The sequence below is a fragment of the Mesocricetus auratus genome, unplaced genomic scaffold (genome assembly GCF_017639785.1).
Source record: "Mesocricetus auratus isolate SY011 unplaced genomic scaffold, BCM_Maur_2.0 Super-Scaffold_100010, whole genome shotgun sequence".
NCBI lineage: Eukaryota > Metazoa > Chordata > Mammalia > Rodentia > Cricetidae > Mesocricetus > Mesocricetus auratus.
This window is the reverse complement of record NW_024429194.1, coordinates 46,421,988-46,428,945: the sequence shown is the minus strand read 5'-3', so window position 1 is coordinate 46,428,945 and position 6,958 is coordinate 46,421,988.

Genomic DNA, 6,958 nt, shown 5'->3' with positions numbered 1-6,958 from the left:
GGAGGCAAAGTATTCTGGATTTTATAAGCATTTCTTTAAAAAGTAATCATCTTAGCAAACGTAATGGTTAAAAAACATCCCCTATCCTTGTAACTGACTCATCCGGGTCTCAGCTCACAGAGTATGCCTGTCTCTTCTGAGCAAGCAGTCTAGCAAAGCCCCTCTGCTGTCACAGTCATATGGCACTAATTTTTTTCACAGTCCCTATTTCAATATGAATTTTTTCACATTTATTTGTTTGCTTGTATTCTGTCTTCTCAGCCACACCAGGAAGGAAATTACATAAGGGCAGAAGGCTTATCTGCTTCCACAGACATATCCCAAGTGTCTAGAACACAACTTAGTACTCAGCGGGACTTTCCTTGGTAGTGGGGATTGGGTTCACAAAATGAAAACTTCAGTCTTTTGTCCATAATTAATAGAACACAGAAAAAAATAAAGAAACAAAATTGGCAATGGTGAAAGCTTGTAAACAATAGAATATTACAAATAAAAATAGCTAAAGCATCCATCTTTTTAGCAACATTGAAAATTCAAAAGTGAGTTTCAGATAAAATAGATTTGATTGAAATAACTGATATGAACTAGACAATGACTAAAACTTCCTATGGAATATTTTTTTAACTAAAAAGTAACAGAGGAGTAAAATATTTTAAACAAGAATTTTATGTGTAAAATTTGACCCTGGACAATTATATCAGGGAGAATGAGAGTCATAAATGGAAACTCATAATAGCATAAGATATAATAGGCAATATTTGATAAGTTTGTGTAAGAAACCCGATGGGTAAATTGAATCTTCATCATAAAATTCATGAGAAAGGATTGATTTTGAAAACAATTTTGGTTAAATGAAAATGGAAAAAAATGGAAATTGTTTAAGCGCTTTATATAGAAAAAAATTGATCAAATAATGAAAATGGCTTAACATAATTTAATTTAAAAATACTCTCTTGGCCACAGTGATATAATTATGATTAAAGGACTGTGCTTATCAATGAAGATTCTATGTATTTTTGTGACAAAAGTGGTAGGATAACAGTTTCTTACAATCCGGCCTCATGGACAGCTATAGAGCAAGAGACACAATAAAACACTCACTTGGGGGCCATAAACATTCACATAACGTGCTAAGAATAAAACATGCCATTTGTATGCATCATGGGTGGCTTCCTATGAAGCAAGGCAGTACTGCCCAGTTTTCAACCCTGGGCAACTCACCTACCCCACTGGGTCTTGTACATCTTCAAAAAGGGTTTTAACTACGGATTTAGACCAAATTCTACCACACAGACCTGGACAAGGAAAAAACATGGGTTGTTGAGAATGGAAAGGCAGTGAGTCGCAGGAGCTCATAGGCTAACCTCTGGGATATTGGTATTTAAGAGCCAAGAAGGAGATAGACAACCTCTTAGAACAAAAATAAAGAAATAACAGACTAGGATAGTGCAACATGGGAGACCCTGAAGACCTGACCATATTCGAAAGGAACCAGCAAACACCATTGAGAAATATTGGCTAGAAGGCCAGCCAAAGAGAGGGTGAATGGAAGGGCTTGGGTAGGATGGGGAGTGGGGGCCAGGGGAGGCAGACAGTCTTGGTGTCTTTAGAGAACAAATCAAAGCTGGTGGTGGTGGCACATGCCTTTTATCCCGGCAGAGGCAGAGGCAGAGGCAGAAGCAGAGGCAGACAGGCAGAGAGGCAGACAGGCAGAGGCAGCGGCAGACAGATTTCTGTGAGTTTAAGGTCAGCCTGCTCTACAGAGTGAGTTCCTAGACAGACTCCAAAGCTACACAGAGAAACCCTGTCTCCAACATCAAAACAAAAAAATACAATAAAAATCAATAGCATCCACTGCTAGGAAAGACAGATGCACAGGAAGTGTGTGTGTGTGTGTGTGTGTGTGCATGTGTGCTATTGCAACAAATAACTATAAATTAGAAATCTTTTAAAAGACACATAATTTATAATTTTAATCTCCCATTCTGGAGGACATAAATTTAATGCCATAGTGTTTTTTTCACTTATGGTTATCTTTAATCTTTTTAAAAATAATTTCATCATTTTTAAAATTAAAAAAATTATGCTTCATTCTGCTTTAAAACTTTGAACCCAATTTGCTACAAGTATTTTGCTATTTTTATCTATTCAGTCTGCTTAACTCACAATTTTTAATTTTTTTTTATTTTTAAATTTAAATTTAAATTAGAAACAAGGTTGCTTCACATGTCAATTCCAGGTCCCTCTCCCTTTCCTTCCCCTCCTCCCACGCCCTCCCTCTAACCCCCCAGTACCTCCTCATTTCCCAGGGAGGGTGAGGCCCTCCATGGGGTGTTCATAGTCTGTCGTTTCACCCAGGGCAAGGCCTAGACCCTCTCCCAAGAGTCCAGGATGAGAGTGCATCTCTCATTGTAGGATGGGCACCCAAAGTCCATTTGTATGCGAGGGATAAATACTGATCTACTACCCAAGGCCCAATAGATTGCCTAGGCCTCCTCACTGACTCTCACATTCAGGGGGTCTTGATCAGTTCCATGTTGGATTCCCAGGCATCAGTCTGGGATTCGAGAGCTAACCCTTGTTAGGTCAGCTGTTTCTGTGGGTTAAACCAGCCCAATCTTAATTAATCCCTTTGCTCATAGTCCTCCCTCTCTGTCACTGGGTTCCTTGAGTTCAGCTCAGTGTTTAGCTGTGGGAGTCTGCCTCTGCTTCCATCAGCTATTGAATGAAGGTTTTGTTTACCAGACTCTCTGGCAGTAAGATTGTGGGCTGGCACTCCCCAGATCTATGTCTAAAACTCATAAATGAGAGAGCACATATCATGTTTCACTTTCTGTGACTGGGTAACCTCACTCAGGATGGTTTCTTCTAGTGCCATCCATTTGCCTGCAAATTTCAGGATTCCATTGTTTTTTCACTCTGAGATACCATCTTACTCCTGTCAGAATGGCTAAAATCAAAAACACCAATGAGGTTGTAAGAAAGGAGAACACTTCTCCACTGCTGGTGGGAGTGCCAACTCGTACAGCCACTTTGGAAATCAGTATGGAGATTCCTCAGGAAAATGGGAATCAGCCTACCACAAGACCCAGCAATTCCACTCTTAGGCATATACCCAAAAGATGCACATTCATACAAGGATATCTGTTCCAATATGTTAATAGCAGCATTATTTGTAATAGCCAGAACTTGGAAGCAACCTAGATGCCTCTCAACTGAAGAGTGGATAGATAAAATGTGGTACATTTACATAATGGAATGCCATCGTGTTTTAAAGGAATTTTTACTTCCAAAGACCAAGGAGAGGATCCTTCCTTACCTCTTCCAGTTTCTAGTGCCATTGACAACTCTTGCTTGTGTCCTCCATAGCCTACACCCTGCCTTTGTCTTCCCATCCTCTCCCCTATGTGTCTCTCGAATTTTCCTTCCTCTAACTTATTATTGGATTTGGAGCTCAACTGGAGAGTCCAGGATATCTGTATCTGAAGACCCTTACTTTAATTATACTCTTTTCCAAAATGAGCTAATGTTAGGAAAGTCTATGGACTAGAGCAGAGACATGTATCTCCTTCAAGTGCATATATTCCACCACCTGTAGCAGGTAGAGAAAAAGGTACAGATCTGATGCAGAAAGCAACCTTGGAGCATGGGATGGAAGGATAAGAAGGATCGCTGAAAAGAGACAATGGCCAAATTGTCCTAGACCCAAACTGCATGATTCTCCAAAAGCTTTTGTTAGCCTGGAGGCAAGAGAGAGGAGCAAGACAGCAGGGTAACTCAGCAGAGGGTACTTTAGGTGAACTTGACAGAGGGAACTGGAGATGAAAAGATTTACCCTTTCCCATTCCAGCTACAGAGCAAGAGAAGTTTGTGTGTTTCAGTGCACACATGGTGAGTATCTTTTAAATTGTAAACGTTTAATGAGATAGTTTGTATTCATTCCCATAACTTCTCCCTATATATTAGTCTCATATTCCAGCTACATGCTTGCTATCCAGCTATGCATTCCTTCCTATCCTTTCCTAAGTGCCTCATAAATAAAACAGGCAAAATCTCCATCCCAGTAAATACATTTTTCCTTATTCTTTTTGTTTTAATGACAGATGCCTGCAGTGACCATAGGTCTAAAATAAAACGTTTAGTGATAAACACTCCAAACTTTCCCTGGCTCCTGAATACCCCGGTGACAGAGGATCTGTCTATTAACAGGAGGCTCAAAAAAGAAAAAAATGTAGGGAATTTTTATTTATTGGTGGGACCTGGGATATCTCAAAAATCAAGTTTCCAGGTCATATTTCCAAGGCAATGTTCACCAGCTCTCTCTTGCTCCAGGGGGCTTGTGCAGAAGTAAGACAACACAGGTTACTCGAGTCATTAGATCTGGGGATTTGAATGCTCACAGGCTCCCAGCCTTATCCTTTCTCAATCTTCTTTTGAAAGCCACAGAATTATCTCCTTAAACAAACATGGGTATTAAACAGACAAACGTGAAACCCTCCTGGTTAAGGTAGGGGAGGGCCATTCCCTCAGCCTCCATTCCAGCCCCCACTTTCTTCTCTCCCAATGGTGGTCCCTGGCCACCTTTAGAACAACTGAGAAGCAGCTGCTCTGGGCAAGTCTAGAGATGGCTTGGGAACGCAGGGAAAGGGAATAGCCCTGTGGAAGTGTAATGTCTCCTCCTTGGGGAGTCTGACTCAGACCAGGCTCCATAAATTAACTTTACTACCGAAATAAAAGAATCACTAAATATTTACATTATGAATGACTTGAAATAATATCTAGGCCAACACTATTCCTTTTGGGTAATTCTGGGAATATTCAGCAGCAACAAACGGAAGTACGGTTGTCCCTTCCAGCAGGAACATACAAGTTCTTTCTGCTCTCTGTGAACCATGGCAAGAACAACACTGAAAAAGTATCTGATGTAGAAGCTCCCAGAATAAATTGTTCTATTTTCATGAGTGTTGACATCTTACCATTTTTGAGAACGCTCACAGGCCCAATTAAAGCCTCTGAGGAAAGGGTAAGTGTCAGCTTGGGCTCCATGTTATACTAATGGCCTCATCCTGATCAAGCTACTTTGTAAAGAACATCTGCCTCCTGTCCCCTCCCCGTTCCTTCAAGATTTTTTCCTTCCATTGCCAAACTTCTTTGCTCTTAGCCAAGGATATGTTCTCTCCCCAGCAAGCGTATTTATTTCTTAGCCGTCTGACATGCCCAAGACAGCAGCGCAACCTCCACAGATCAGTTTTCCTTTGCTACCATTGACAATTTCCCCTGCTTGAATGCACCTGTTCACATTAAAAGTTTTAAATAGTGGATTGAGGATTGCAAGTAGGTGTTAGTAGAGCAGGCTTTGAGAATGCAGCAAATGCAAGACTGCATATTTGGCTGAGCTAGAAACAGTTTGCCACCTTGAAATTACAGATTAACATTCATTGCAGTTACATGGGAATGCTAGTATTTTAAAAAGGGACTTAGTGGAGTCTCTTCTTAGAAATCAACAAGGACTTAGTACATTTGTCCCAGGCACAGTGTGTGTGTGTGTGATAGGGGCTGAAATGTTAAGCTACTTAAGGAATTTCTTTTCTTAAGGAAATGGCCTTATGATTGGAAGGATTAATCAATGAATTATAATACAACACAAAATCATTTAACATAGTTTTTCTCTATTTTGATGTTCAAAATTACTTTTGTTTTTTTTTAAACTGTTCAAACATGCCAGGTGATAGTGGCCTTTGAATCCAGTACTTGAGAGGCAGAGGTAGGCAGATCTCTGTGAATTCAAGGCCATACTGATCTACAAAGTGAGTTCCAGGACAACCAGTGCTACGCAGTGAAGCACTGTCTCAAACAAAACAAAACAAGATGAAAACAAAATGTTCAAATACAGAAAAACAGACAGAATAGCAACATAAAGTCTTTATAACCATCACCTAATTTTAAAACATTGACATTTTGTCTTTTATTTAAAATCTAAGTTTCTTTTTCTGTTTTCTTTTTCCAAGATTTAAATTGGATGTTTTTGAGACTGCAATTTCAGTTACATTTCTCCCTTCCTTTTCCTCCCTCTAAACCCTCTCATAGACTCCTGCACACTCTACTTCATATTCATGACCTCTTTTTTAAAAATAAACTGTTATTGCATTCATAGATGTATTTATACATATGCATATATATATTCCCAAATATAACCTGTTGAGTCCATGTAACGTTACTTGTATGCATGTTTTCAGGGCTGGCCATTTGGCACTGGATATCCAATTGGTGTCCCCTTCCTTGGGATTGGTCACCTCTCCTGCTCCCAGTTTTGTTCAGTTGCCTGTAGTTGTTTGTGTAGGGTCGAGGCCACTTGAGCTTTTCTCCATGCAATTAGCCATGTTTGTTGGTGTCTTCTTTGTTCAGCTCATTTTGGGTGGCCGTGTTGATGAGACTTCATGGGTATAACTTTTGATGTTACTAGGGGACACAGTCTCACAGCTGGTTCTCCTCTATCTTCTGCAATCTTTCTGCCTACTCTTCTGAGATGTTACTGAGCCTTAAGTGTCAGAGTTCTGCAGATGTATCAGGGCCCAATACCCCCTGAACTAGAACTGACCTGAATTCTCCCTCCCTGAAGACTAGCTTTCATGGTACTAGAAGGCACCATGCAAGCTACTACAAGAAGCAACCAACAGTCCCAACCAGCTATGATGCCTACGAACCACATCAAGGGCCAGCATGGCATAATAACATTACAGATGCATTAGTGGCACAAGCATCTTGGCAGTAATCAGCAACTCTCTCACTGAACTTAAGACCATGCCTGGTAATGGAAACTCTGATAACTAGTTAGTACTAGTGAAATCATGGTTATTGAAGGACAAGCTACAGTCACTAATTTACTAAACTTGCATAATATCTAACAACAATCTGTATAAATATTTGTCCTTGTACCCTCATCCCTCTTCAGGGAAAT